The sequence below is a fragment of the Typopeltis vanoorti genome, chromosome 16, assembly GCF_054136105.1.
Source record: "Typopeltis vanoorti isolate ZY-2024b chromosome 16, IOZ_Tvanoo_1.0, whole genome shotgun sequence".
Classification (NCBI taxonomy): Eukaryota; Metazoa; Arthropoda; class Arachnida; order Uropygi; family Thelyphonidae; genus Typopeltis; species Typopeltis vanoorti.
Window position 1 is genome coordinate 17157105 of NC_143564.1, and position 13700 is coordinate 17170804.

Below are 13700 nucleotides of genomic sequence, written 5' to 3' on the forward strand. Positions count from 1 at the left end.
ACTTCAAAAGACAGGATGGTAAGCTAGTTATTTACTCAGGTGGTAACTCAAAACATCATGGGGTAGCTGTGATACTGAAGACAGCTCAGGCAAAAAGCCTTCTTGGTTATAACCCCATTAATGATAGGATACTCTCCATTAGACTAAAGGCTCAGCCTACCAATGTATCAGTTGTGGTAGTTTATGCACCCCACATGGATAAGCCTGAAGAAGAGAGTGAAGCATTCTATGAAAACTTACAAACTGTTTTGGACTGCCTACCAAGGAGAGACATACTGTACATCTTAGGAGACTTAAATGCAAAAGTGGGAAAGAGTATGAGAGTCAGGCCGGAGTGTGGCATGTTTGGTCTAGGTCAACGTAACACCCATGGTGAAAGACTGTTGGAATTTGCCCGTGCTAACAGATTAGTTATTACCAATACCTGCTTCCAGAAACATCCACGACGGACCTATACTTGGACATCTAACATTGATAGGTCAAGGCACCAGATTGATTACATCCTGGCTCTCCAGTAGTGGAAGACAAGCATCTCTGATGTGCATACTTGTTCTGGAGCAGATTGTGGTACAGACCATCAGCTGGTAAGAGCCAAAGTAAGACTAAGACTCCGAAAACTTCCAGGTCAGGCACATTCCACTAGATTGGATGTTAGAGTAATTCCTAGTGGATTCATAGAAGAAACATCAACTCGGCTGGATGATTTTTGAGACCCAATGAGGAAATCTCACCAGAAATGCTTTGGGAAGGAGTCAAGATGATAATACAGGATATAGCAAAGACATATCTCGGCCCAATAAGAAAACCAAGAGACCCATGGATATCAGATTCAACATGGCAACTAATCAAAAGAAGGCGGTTGGAAAAACAGACACAGGGACTGAAGAATACAAGAGATTACATAGAGAAATCAGAAGAGCCATCAAGCAGGACAAGGAAAAGTTCTATACTAATAAATGTGAAGAAATAGAGTTCCAGATGAGAAGGCATAATTATAAAAGGATGTTTTATTTAGTTCGTGACTTAAAGCACAAGTTTAAGCCTAGATTGAATGTCATCAAAGACAGGAATGGATCATTACTAACAGAAGAGTTGGAAATCAAAAACAGATGGAAAGAATACTGTGAGGAACTGTACAGAAGAGTGGATAAAGAAAATGTGGAGTCCTCCCACCAAGAAAATTTTGATTTGGAACCTCCTCCACTTAGGCATGAAGTTGAAAGTGAAGTGGAATGAGCAGTTAAGCAGCTCAACAGCATTAAGGCCCCAGGTGCAGATGAAATCCCAGCAGAGTTAATTAAGGCCACAGGGGATGGAGGGATAAGAGTGTTTCATAGATTGATTACAAGGATATGGGAGACAGGATCATGGCCTAGAGACTGGAAGAAGTCAGTTTTTATACCATTACACAAGAAAGGTGATATGAAGGCATGCAAGAATTATAGAACTATTAGTTTGATATCTCATGCAAAAATTTTATTGCAGATCATGGTAAATAGGATTGAGGCCAAAGTTGAGGCAGAGATGCCCGAGGAACAAGCAGGTTTTAGGAAAGGTAGCGGCACCAGAGATCAGATCCTTTGCCTTAGACAGATCATAGAAAAATATAAAGAATTCAGACTCCCTCTGGTAATGTGTTTCTTAGACTACTCTAAAGCTTTTGACTGTGTTGAGCATGTAAAACTGTGGGAAGTAATGAAAAGAATGGGTTTTCCCCAACACTATCAGGTTGATAGCGAACTTGTATAAGCAGCAAGAAGCCACAGAAAGAACAGGTGTTGGATTGACTGACTGGCTTCAAGTTGGAAAAGGAGTTAGACAAGGATGTTTACTTTCTCCTCACTTGTTTAGTATATATGCAGAGGACATCATGCGTGAAGCATTGGATGAGCTCAGGACAGGAATTACGATAGGAGGTAGATTGATCAGTAATCTGAGGTAGTACTCTGATGATACAGTACTTCTTTGTAATGACATGGAAGAACTAGGACTAATTCTTGACAAAGTTAACAAGATCAGTAATAACAGAGGACTTCAACTCAATTCTAGCAAGACAAAGATCATGGTTCTCAAAGGAAAAACAAACAGAGAAGCTCTTGAGAAACAAGTGTATCTTAATGGAGAAAGAATTGAGGAAGTCAGCAAGTTTGAGTACCTGGGATCCATTATTAATGTGAAGAATTGCTGTTCAGAAGATGTCAGAAAAAGGTTAGGAATGGCTAAAACAACAGTCAGAGACCTGTCTAAAATCTGGAAGGATGGATTTATCTCCATGGGAACAAAGTTGAGGATTTTAGATGCAGTTGTTTTTCCAACAGCGACTTATGGATGCGAGACTTGGAACCTAAAGAAGTCAGATAAGAAACGGATATCTGCTTTTGAGATGTAGTGTTATAGAAGGCTGTTGAGGATATCATATACTGAAAGGTGCACAAATGAATGGGTGTTAGAAAAGATTAGTAGAACTTTAAGGTTCCTTAAAGATATTGACAGAAGAAAGTTAAAATATTTTGGACACATAGAAAGGATGGAAGGAGGACTTCTCAGAACAGTAATTGAAGGTAAAGTTCCTGGAAAAAGAGGCAGGGGCAGGCCATCAATGAGATGGATGGATGGCGTGTGTGGAGTGACTGATCTTCAGAGAGTTGAGGCTGCCAGAAAAGCAAACAACAGGACTACATGGCGAGGCCTGGTATGGAACATTACCGAGCATCGGAGTCACCATACGGCATCTGTAGATGCCCAGTGAACATAGAGAGAGAGTATATGAAAGATATGTGACTTCTGCATTGATTCGACCTTGGTAACTTCCAGGGTTGGATGGGACCTCAACACCTGGAGGCCTATCTAACACTAACCACTAGATGTTTTCCCACACACACAGGTGTATGGAGTTTCAGGCTGAACAGTAGAATTTAATCTGTCTCTCCTACACAATCTACTCTGTCTAGTTAATGTGAAAAAACAGAGAATGGCAACACTTCTGTTGGATCCCATTCAAGTTTTTGAATGGGATCCAGTAGAATCCAACAGATCCTGTAATGACAGATGGCAAAAGACTGCCATCTGTCATTACAGGAGTCTATGCCAATACAACTACCCACTTCCTGGTTAATGGGTTCCTATCACACTCCATCAAAATTCAAAAAAGGAGTCATACATGGTTAAAAAGGAGCAGCATACTCTTAGTATGCTGCTCTTTGCATTGGGTCTTGAAACACTTTTTTGTGGGAAGTTGACAATGTGCATGCTGTGCAAGGAATATCTGTTTCCATCTCTTATTTTGATTTTTATAATTAATGAGTTAAAATATCATTTATGAAAAAAATGTGGATTTGGAAACCAGTAGTATGACATAAATGCTTCACAATGCTGTATTACGAAAATTTTATTGTTCAGTCCAATGGATTTCTGTATTTAGAAAGAAACATTCTAGCACACACCAACTATGAAGTAAAATAAAGTATTGGGATTACCTTTTCCACTTATCCAATATTACAAGTTCAAGAAATTATACAACATTGAAACCTGAGAAGTCTGGAAAATTGGCCACTTCTTTTTATTCTAAAGCCAAACGTACTTAAAACCATAATTTTCCATCTAAGCTGTACATAATAAATATTACAGAAGCTAAAGAAAAACAAATATTTAGTAAACCTATGCAATTTTTTTGGTGTAACTGATACCAAGAAGTTAAAAAGGAAGTTCTTCAACTATCAAAGAAGTATGGAGTCTTTTGGCTTCCAGTGTTAAAATTCCACTATTTAAACAATACAGCTTCAAAAATTTAAAATATCACAAACCAGTCGCACATGTGCAGACCATCTCCAGTACAACATGAGCTTCATCTCCCATTTATTTGGAATAAATTATTGTAATAGTCCAAGAGCTGAGATTGTTCTTCATAAGGCATATTCCGGTAATTGGACCACTTTTTTTTTTTTTTAAGCTAAAAGCACAATAAAGAAATAAAACCCGACAAGTTTCGTAAGTCGTTTGACTTACATCTTCAGGGGTAAAAGGTAACTTAAAGTTTAAAACAACAAAAAAGAGAAATTATTCAAAAATAGTTCATACTATACAGTTGTAGCCATCTGACTATCCATAAAATTAAAAAATCAGAATGCAGATTCAAAACAGTGCTTAGCTTAAACAGTGCTGGATGATGCCATGTTTTGGTTGTTCATGTTCATAATGTCCGAGGTCTGATTGAGGTATAATTTTTTTTTTTTTTTATCAAAGCTGACCAAACTTGGTGTAGAATTAAGCCTTGGTTTTTATTGCATTGTGTTGGAATTCTAAGCATGTTTGCAGCTTCTTTAAATTTCCTTATGTAACAGTTTTTTTCTATGTAAGACATGTTTGTTTTCTGCCAGAGTACATTGTGGGAGGTGTGTGGAGGATTTTTTTGATAGTCTTGGGTTCATAACCATTTTTTTTGAGAATCTGTGTTAAATATTCCAATTCTTCATTTCTTTGTTTTTCTGTGTTGGAAATATTATAAGTTCTGTCCCTCAGGGTTTTTATTAGACATATTTTTTGTGAAGGGTGGTGGTGTGAGGCCTCATTAAGAAATCTTCCTGTGTTGGTGGGTTTTCTATATATTGAGAAAGAAAGTTTATTATCTTTTTCATTGACTTCTAATAGGATGTCAAGAAAAGGAAGTTTTCTAAGTTCTTCTTGTTCTAAAGTAAATTTTCTATTCTTATGTAAATTATTCAGGTAATCTTTGAAAGCAATGAGTTCACCTGTTGTTCCTGGCCATATGATGAAAATATCATCTACATAGCGTAGCCAAATTTTTGGTTGTTTATGATAATTGATTAAAGCATTATTTTCAAAATTTTCCATAAATAGGTTAGCTAAAGCTGGAGAGAGGGAAGAGCCTATAGCCAATCCTTCTTTTTGTTCCCAAAATTTGTCTTGATACATGAAAAAAGTATTATTTATATAATGTTTATAAAGATCTCTGATGTCCGGAGGAAAGAGGTCTTCAAGGAGATTCACAGTTTCATTTCTTGGAACATTTGTAAATAGGCTGATAACATCCAAACTTGCTAAGGTGTCTGAAGGTCCAATGTAAACATTTTTTACCTTTTCAATAAAATGTGCACTGTTCTTGATGAAAGAAGATGTTTTTCCTGTGTGAGGTAAAATCATGTTGGTGAGATGTTTTGCTAAATTAGAGGTCGGAGAGTCTCTTCCATCCACTATCGGTCTTAAGGGAATACCTATCTTATGTATTTTTGGTACACCATAAATTCTTCGAACTAGTGGGTGTTTTGATTGTAGAGTTCTTTTAAGTTCTTCAGTTCAATTGGCATCTTTTTAATTAGATCATTGGTTTTATTGTGAGCGTGGCAGGTGGGATCTCTGTCTAAAGGTCTATAGGTATTAGAATCGTCAAGAAGAGTTTTCATTTTATTGTTATAATCTTCAGAGTTCAAAACTACTGTTGCATTCCCTTTATCTGCTTTGATTATAATGATATTTTTGTCTGATTTTAGTTCTTTGAGGGATGTGTATTCAGTGTAAGGAAGGTTCCTTTGAGGTAATTTGCTTTGCAATAGTAATGCTGTGCTTTTTATGCGGATGAAATCTAATGTGTCACCAGGTAAATTTCTTATTCCTTTTTCTATTTGAGCAATTATGTCAATTTTTGGTAGGAAACGTGGTGTTAAGGCAAAGTTGAAACCTTTCAGGAGTAGATTTTTTTCGGTTCTTGATAGGACTCTTGAAGAAAGGTTAATAACTACTTTGGAATAATCTAGGTGTTTTTATTTTTCGTGAAGAAGCAAGTTAAATTTTTTGATTAAAGTATGCTTCTTCCGATCAGAAATTGCTGCAGCTTTGTTATATGTGATGATGTCTTTTTGTTCCACAGGTCGGACGGAAGAGATGTGGCTAACTCATTATGTAGAGAAAATGTATCTCAGCTTATTTGTGCTAATTCTGATCTAGTGGCTGAAATCCTTTCTCTCAGAATTGCTAGTTCCATTCTTCGAGAAATTCTGTTAGCTTTATTTGTATGGAATGCACACTTGATTTGGATGAACTTAGGTAGATTTCGTTATCTCTGCATCGGATTTAGAATATAAGACGGTTGATGAAATTCAGATGTTTAATACGTAATTTCTCTAGTTGTGTAACTTTATACCAAAAGCACTTACCATGAGCATTTAATTGTAAATGGAAGTTTCTGTGGTTTAGAAGTTCATAAGGCATATTCCAGTAATTGGACCACATTTTTTTTTTTTTTTAAATTATTATTAAGCTAAAAGCACAATAAAGAAATAAAACGATGTCCGGAGGAAGGAGGTCTTCAAGGAGATTCACAGTTTCGTTTCTTGGAACATTTGTAAATCAAAACTGTGAATCTCCTTGAAGACTTCTTTCCTCCGGACATCGTAGATCTTTATAAACATTGTATAAATAATACTTTTTTCATGTATCAAGACAAATTTTGGGAACAAAAAGAAGGATTGGCTATGGGCTCTTCCCTCTCTCCAGCTTTAGCTAACTTATTTATGGAAAATTTTGAAAATAATGCTTTAATCAATTATCATAAACAACCAAAAATTTGGCTAAGCTATGTAGATGATATTTTCATTATATGGCCAGGAACAACAGGTGAACTCATTGCTTTCAAAGATTACCTGAATAATTTACATAAGAATATAAAATTTACTTTAGAACAAGAACTTAAAAAACATCCTATTAGAAGTTAATGAAAAAGATAATAAACTTTCTTTCTCAATATATAGAAAACCCATCAACACAGGAAGATTTCTTAATACGGCTCACACCACCACCCTTCACAAAAAATAGGTCTAATAAAAACCCTGAAAGACACAGCTTGTAATATTTCCAGCACAGAAAAACAGAGAAATGAAGAATTGGAATATTTAACACAGATCGTCAAAAAAAAATGGTTATGAACTGAAGACTATCAAAAAAATCCTCCACACACCTCTTACTAGCATCTCACAGAAACAAGATTTATTTCAAAAACACTATCACGCTTCCATATATCAAGAATGTTACAGACAAGATGGCTAAATTACTAAACAGACATAACATCAAAGTAGCCTTTCTGCCCCTGGAAAAAATTTCAAGATTTCTATATCCCCCTGAAACCTCCACATCATCCTTTAAAAAAACCAGGTGTTTATAAAATTTATTGTTCTTGTGGCATATGCTATGTAGGACAGACAGGAAGATCTAGGGAAATACGCATGAACGAACACCAAAAGGATGTGTAAAACAGAAGAGAACACAAATCAGGTCTAGCTTTCCATACCACTTCCACCAGCCACAATGTACTCTGGCAGAAAACAAACATCTTACATAGGAAAAAACTGTTACATAAGAAAATTTAAAGAAGCTGCAAACATGCTTAGAATTCCAACACCACGATGCAATGAAAACCAAGGCTTAATTCTACACCAAGTTTGGTCAGCTTTGATAAAAAATATACCTCAGTCAGACCTCGGACATTATGAACATGAACAACAGAATGTGGGATCATCCAGCATTGTTTAAACTTAGCGCTGCTTTGGATCTGCATTCTGATTTTTTAATTTTATGGATAGTCAGATGGCTACAACTGTATAGTATGAACTATTTTTGAATAATTTCTCTTTTTTGTTGTTTTAAACTTTAAATTACCTTTTACTCCTGAAGATGTAAATTTCCTGAAGAAAGTTTTCAGGTTTTATTTCTTTATTGTGCTTTTAGCTTTAAAAAAAAAAAAAAGTGGTCCAATTACCTGAATATGCCTTATGAACTTCTAAACCACAGACACCTCCACTTTGAGATTGTTCTTTTTTAGATCTAAGACTTTTACAGCATTCTTTCCATTAATAATAGCAAAACTTGGTATCTTTAAGGGAATCTTTAAAATCTTCCACTACAAACTTTCACAGTTGAGTACTAACAATAACACTTTGCAATTTACTGAACTTCCAAAGATACCCTAACAGGTAGGATCTTGCTTGAATAATTGCATATGGTTGTCTTCCCAGTAAATTCCATTAAATGGAGATGCTTTAACATTGGAGATCTAATCTGTTATAGATTGAAACAGTAGAACATTCATTCTGCTGCTGCCCTCTTTGGAACATTGGAACAAATTATTGTAATGGTGTTTGCCATTCCTCTACTTACAAGAGAATAGTTTTTTTTTTAAAGCAATACTGTTCTTAATAGCAGAAAGAGAATTTTGATTTTTATAATTAATGAGTTACAATCATTTATGGAAAGTTTGGAAAAAATATAGATCTGAAAATAACCAGCAGTATGAGATACAAATGCTTTACAATGTTGTATTACAAAAATTTTATTATTCAGGCTGACCTGAATTGTTAATTCAGGCTAACACCTGGATACCGGTCATCTCTGGATTTTAGTTTCAACTGGCCTTTTGGTTGTTCAGCTGCATGAGACTGGTGAAAAAGAAAAAAAGGTGAACTTAGTGAACAATTTATTAGCTTACTGTGATAGTACAACTGTAATTTTAAATACAGTTATGACATAGACTAAAGTGTATCAATTATATTTTTATATTTCTGGTCCTTTTATCTTATAATTTCAGTTGGTTGTGAATAGCAGAACAAAATAGACAAACTTTTATAATGTAGTATATGAGTGGTTTGTCATAAAAAGCTGGGCTGTCCGTGCAGATACTCAAAATTGCAACTAATCAAGCAGATACAATATTTATGTGATTACATAATACTTATGTAATCACATAAATATTGTTTATGCCTGGAAAAAGTTGCAGAATTATTATTTGTTCATTTTATCTAATTACACTTAGTTGAAGGTAATTTTTTGTTAAAAAAAAAAAAAAAAATTCATTTCTGTGAAACTTATGTTCAAAGCTGGGAGGACACTTCCATGCAGTCTTCTGAGGAACTGAGAAAACCAGCCAGGGCTTCTGATATAATGACCAATCCTCACTTTCTCCTGGTGCACTACATTAGTACGTGGATACTGAATGCATGAGGATGAGCTGAAAATTTGGAATTTAGATAACCAAATTGTATATGATGTTACCTGTAGGCTAAAATACACAAAGATTATTGAAGGAAAAATGAGAGAGTTTGAGAACAGGAACCAAACCTTGGAGATTCAGTGCAAGCCTTGAAGAGAAACGTGATTGATTCAGCCAGAGAGGCATGTGGTGAGGTTGTCTGCAAGGATAGAAAAATCAGAACTCCCTGGTGGACACAGGAAGTTAAAGAGGCTATGTAGGAAAAGAAGAAAGCATATCAAAAGTTCCTGGCAAATAAGTCAGCGTTTGCTCTTAGAGAATACAGAGACAAATGTAAGAAAGTGAAACACTGTGTAAAACTATCTAAACAAATGTCATGGGAGGACTTTGGCAAGGACATAGAAAATAAATATCAAGAAGGTAGAAAAATATTCTGAAGGTTGTCGAAGAAGCTTAGAAATGGAGGAAAGAGTGCTGTAAAAGGAGTTAGAGATGAGAAAAGTGACATTAAAACGGAAGAAAAAGATATTCTTGAAGCATGGAGTAATTACTTTGAAAAATTGCTCTGGTAAAAAACACTCAACAGGCATATAGTCAGGAATACATATCCATACTTGAAGTAGAAAAAAGCCATCAAAGGCTTGAAATGTGGAAAGGCCGCATGAGTAGATGATATTCGACCAGAAATGCTGAAGTATGGTGGTATAAAAGTCGTACAGTGGCTGCACTGCATAGTTCAAAAGGCCTGGACAGAGGGACGAATTCTGGATGATTGGAGTAGAGCTCTCATAGTACCCATATATAAAAAAGGGAAATAAAACTGAATGTGAGAATTACAGAGGTATTTCCCTACTGAGTGTTCCTGGTGAGATATATGCAAGTATACTTGAGAAACGGTTGAGAAGAATTGTGGAAGAAAAGCTTGGTGAAGAACAAGCTGGATTCAGGCCAAATAGAAGCTGTCATGATCAGATCTTCACTTTACAACAAATAGAAATCATGGGAAAATAACAAAGATCTGTATTTAAGTTTTGTCGATCTGGAAAAGGCATATGACAAAGTGCCAACAGAGAAGCTATTCAATATGCTATTATATGGTGTTAGTGGGGCATTATATCAAGCAATACTTAGTCTTTATTTGAGTTGTAAGTCAGCAGTTAGAATTGAAGGAAGTACAGGAAGATGGTTTAATATTAAATCTGGTGTTAGACAAGGATGGGATGAATAACATTATCCCATCTGTTATTCATTATCTATATGGATCACATTATGAAGGAAAGTGGTATTAAACATGATATCAAAATTGGAGATGTTAATGTCTGTTTTTTGATTTATGCGGACGATGTTATACTTCTAAATAAATCCACTACAAGTCTGCAAGATTCCCTGGCTAAATTGAATAACTGTTGTAATGGATATGGTATGAAGGTCAGCATTAAAAAGACAAAGATAATGAAAATAGGTAGAATTGTTGAAAATGTCATCTGTGTTGTGAATGGGGAACTTGTGGAACAAATAAAACATTTCAGCTATTTACGCACGATTTTTAGTGAAAATGGTAAATTAAATATGGAAATAGACAATATTATCAACAAATCTGGTATGGTAGGAAGTCAATTGAATAAATTCATATGGAATAAGAAGAAATTAGTTGGAACACTAAATTAGCTGTATACAAAACAGTGTTCAAACCAGTTTTAACTTGTGGATCTGAGAGCTCGGTCAGAAAGTCCTGAGAAAGATTAGAGGCGTGAACAGATGGCATCAATGGCAATATCATATTAAAAACGAGGATATTAGGAAAGAACTTGACATTCTCAGCATCCAGGAATGCATTAGCAGAGCTAATCTCAGGTGGCCTGGTTCACTTAAACAGAATGGGAGAGGAAAGATTAGCAAAACAAGTGTTCTCTGCCAGGTTGGCAGGAAAACAACCCAGAGGAAGACCAAGATATAGGTGGATTGATACTGTACAAAGTACCTTAGACCAGCGCTTCCGAAACTGTGTGCCGCGGCGCCCGATCTTTGTTATATTCCCATGCTTTCTCGACTATTTGTCGCAAAGTGAAGATCTGATCCCGACAGCCTTTATTTGGCCTGAATCCAACTTGTTCTTCACCAAGCTTTTCTTCCACAATTCTTCTCAACCGTTTCTCAAGTATACTTGCATAGATCTTTCCAGGAACACTCAGTAGGGAAATACCTCTGTAATTCTCACATTCAGTTTTATTTCTCTTTTTATATATGGGTACTATGAGAGCTCTACTCCAATCATCAGGAATTCGTCCCTCTGTCCAGGCTTTCTGAACTATGCAGTGCAGCTACTGTAAGACTTTTATACCACCATACTTCAGCATTTCTGTTCAAATATCATCTACTCCTGCTGCCTTTCCACATTTCAAGCCTTTGATGGCTTTTTCTACTTCAAGTATGGAATATGTATTCCTGACTGCATGCCTGGTCAGTGCTTTTTACCACTGTGCTGTCATCACTGCTTGTTTCATTTAGCAGTTTTTCAAAGTAATTACTCCATACTTCAAGGATATCTTTTTCTCCTGTTTTCATGTCACCTTTATCATCTCTAACTCCTTTTACAGCACTCTTTCCTCCATTCCTAAGCTTCTTCAACAACCTCCAGAATATTTTGCCACCTTCTTGATGTTTATTTTCTATATTCTTGCGAAAGTCCTCCCATGACTTTTGTTTAGCTAGTTTTACACAGTGTTTAGCATTCTTGCATTTGTCTCCGTATTCTCTAAGAGTACAAGCTGACTTATTTGACAGGAACTTTTGATGTGCTTTCTTCTTTTCCTTCACTGCCTCTTTAACTTCCTGTGTCCACCATCGAGTTCTGATTTTTCTATCCTTTCAGACAACCTCACCACATGCCTCTCTGGCTGAATCAATCAATGTTTTCTTCAGAGTTTGCCACTGAATCTCCAAGGTTTGGTTCCTGTTCTCAAACTCTTTCATTTTTTTCTCAATAATCTTTCTGTATTTTAGTCTACAGTTCACATCTGAGAGCTGCTCAACTTTTATTCGCTTAAAAACTTTCTTACATGTTATTCTTTTCAATATGAAATTCAATTTTATCCTGCTCAAGACTAAATAGTGATCACTTCCAATTTCAAATCCTCTGTACACTCTGGTGTCCTGCACCATGGAGAAAACATCACTATCAACAATAACATAGTCAATGAGACTTTTCTTATTCCTAGCCTCTTCTCTCCATGTGAATTTGTGCACATTTTTATGTTGGAACATGGTGTTAGTAATAACCAGTCCATGTCCTGAGCAGAAATCTAACAGATATTTGCCATTATTATTAGCTTTGCTCTTTTCTCCAAATTTTCCCAAAATATTTTTGTATGTCTGACAATCATTTCCTACTCTGCTATTTAGATCCCCAACAAGGACCAACTTTTCCTTTTTCATTGTGTCAGTTGCTTTTTCTAAAGCATCAAAAATTCCTCCACTTCTACCTTAGTAGAACCTTCTGTGGGACCATAGGCACAAACAAGTCTCATTGTCCAGTTCCCCATTCTCATATTTGCCCACATTACTCTACTTGGGACTGACTGCCATTCAAGAAGATTAGCCTCGTATTTTGTGTTGAATACTATGGCTACTCCTTCTTTTCCTTGATTGTCATTGCTTGAATATAACATTTTGTATTTATTGCTCAGAAAGATCTCACCAGTTTTGGTCTTTTTTGTTTCAGTCACTCCTATTATGTCGATCTGGTACTTATCAAATTCCTGAGCTAGCTCCATTTCTTTGCTATTCAGGCTTCTTACGTTGATAGTACCGATCTTTAACTCTGGTGATGTTGAGTTGGGTTTGTTTTCAGATTTGTTCCAGTAGCTGACTTTTCGCTGTTCGCCCTGGTTCCCTGCGAAAACAATGGGGGCCTTGTTTAACCTTGCGATGCCCCAGCCGGCATGAAATTTTGTCATGTTGTACCATCATTTTTTATTTTGGTTTAACCAATAAGAATACAATTTGGTCAGCTAAATCTCAAATTGCCAGCCCATCCTCGTTCGTTCAGTATCCAAGTAGATACCCAACAGGGTGCACCATGAGAAGGTGAGGATTGGACATTAGGTCAGAAGCCCTGGTCGGTTCTCCGCATTCCTTTAAAGGCTATGTGGAGGTCTCCTCTAAGTTATACAGCTTTGACCCTTAAGCACCCCATATTAAATAAAAATTATTCTAATTAATATATGTTCATTACTATGGTTATGAATAACCAATGCATAAACCGTACTACCAGAGTCTGTTATAGTAAGAGTCAACTGTACACTACTAAGGAACTGAACATCGTTAGTATTCAAGGAAATGTGAGTATGGTCACTTACAATAGGCGATAGAAGGTTATCAAACAGATGCTCGATACTAGGATGGTCTGGAAAAAGATCCAGAAGAAGACAGAGATCTAAGTGGATTTATACAGTTAGGAGTACATGTGTGAGACTTGACAAACATGAGATTAATTTTTTATAAAATTGTTGTTAGGAAGCTAGTAATAATGCAAACTTTTGTGTTATGTAGTATTCTGTTCATCTCTTGAGGTTACATATCTGAAGCTATTGATAATGATGATAAAATCAAAGTCCAGTACCTATTACCAATTTAAATTCTAGACCCAAGCAAGCAGATAATTTTGTGAAAGAAAAATAATTATTATTATTATTACTTGGCATCT

General features: G+C 35.9%; 1 protein-coding gene across 1 annotated transcript in view; it reads left to right on the forward strand.

The window, feature by feature from the left end:
• The window catches only part of LOC150097870 (ATP-binding cassette sub-family C member 1-like), a 626276-nt gene that overhangs the window by 322253 nt on the left and 290323 nt on the right, over window positions 1–13700 (forward strand). The gene's annotated exons all lie outside the window — the stretch shown is intronic.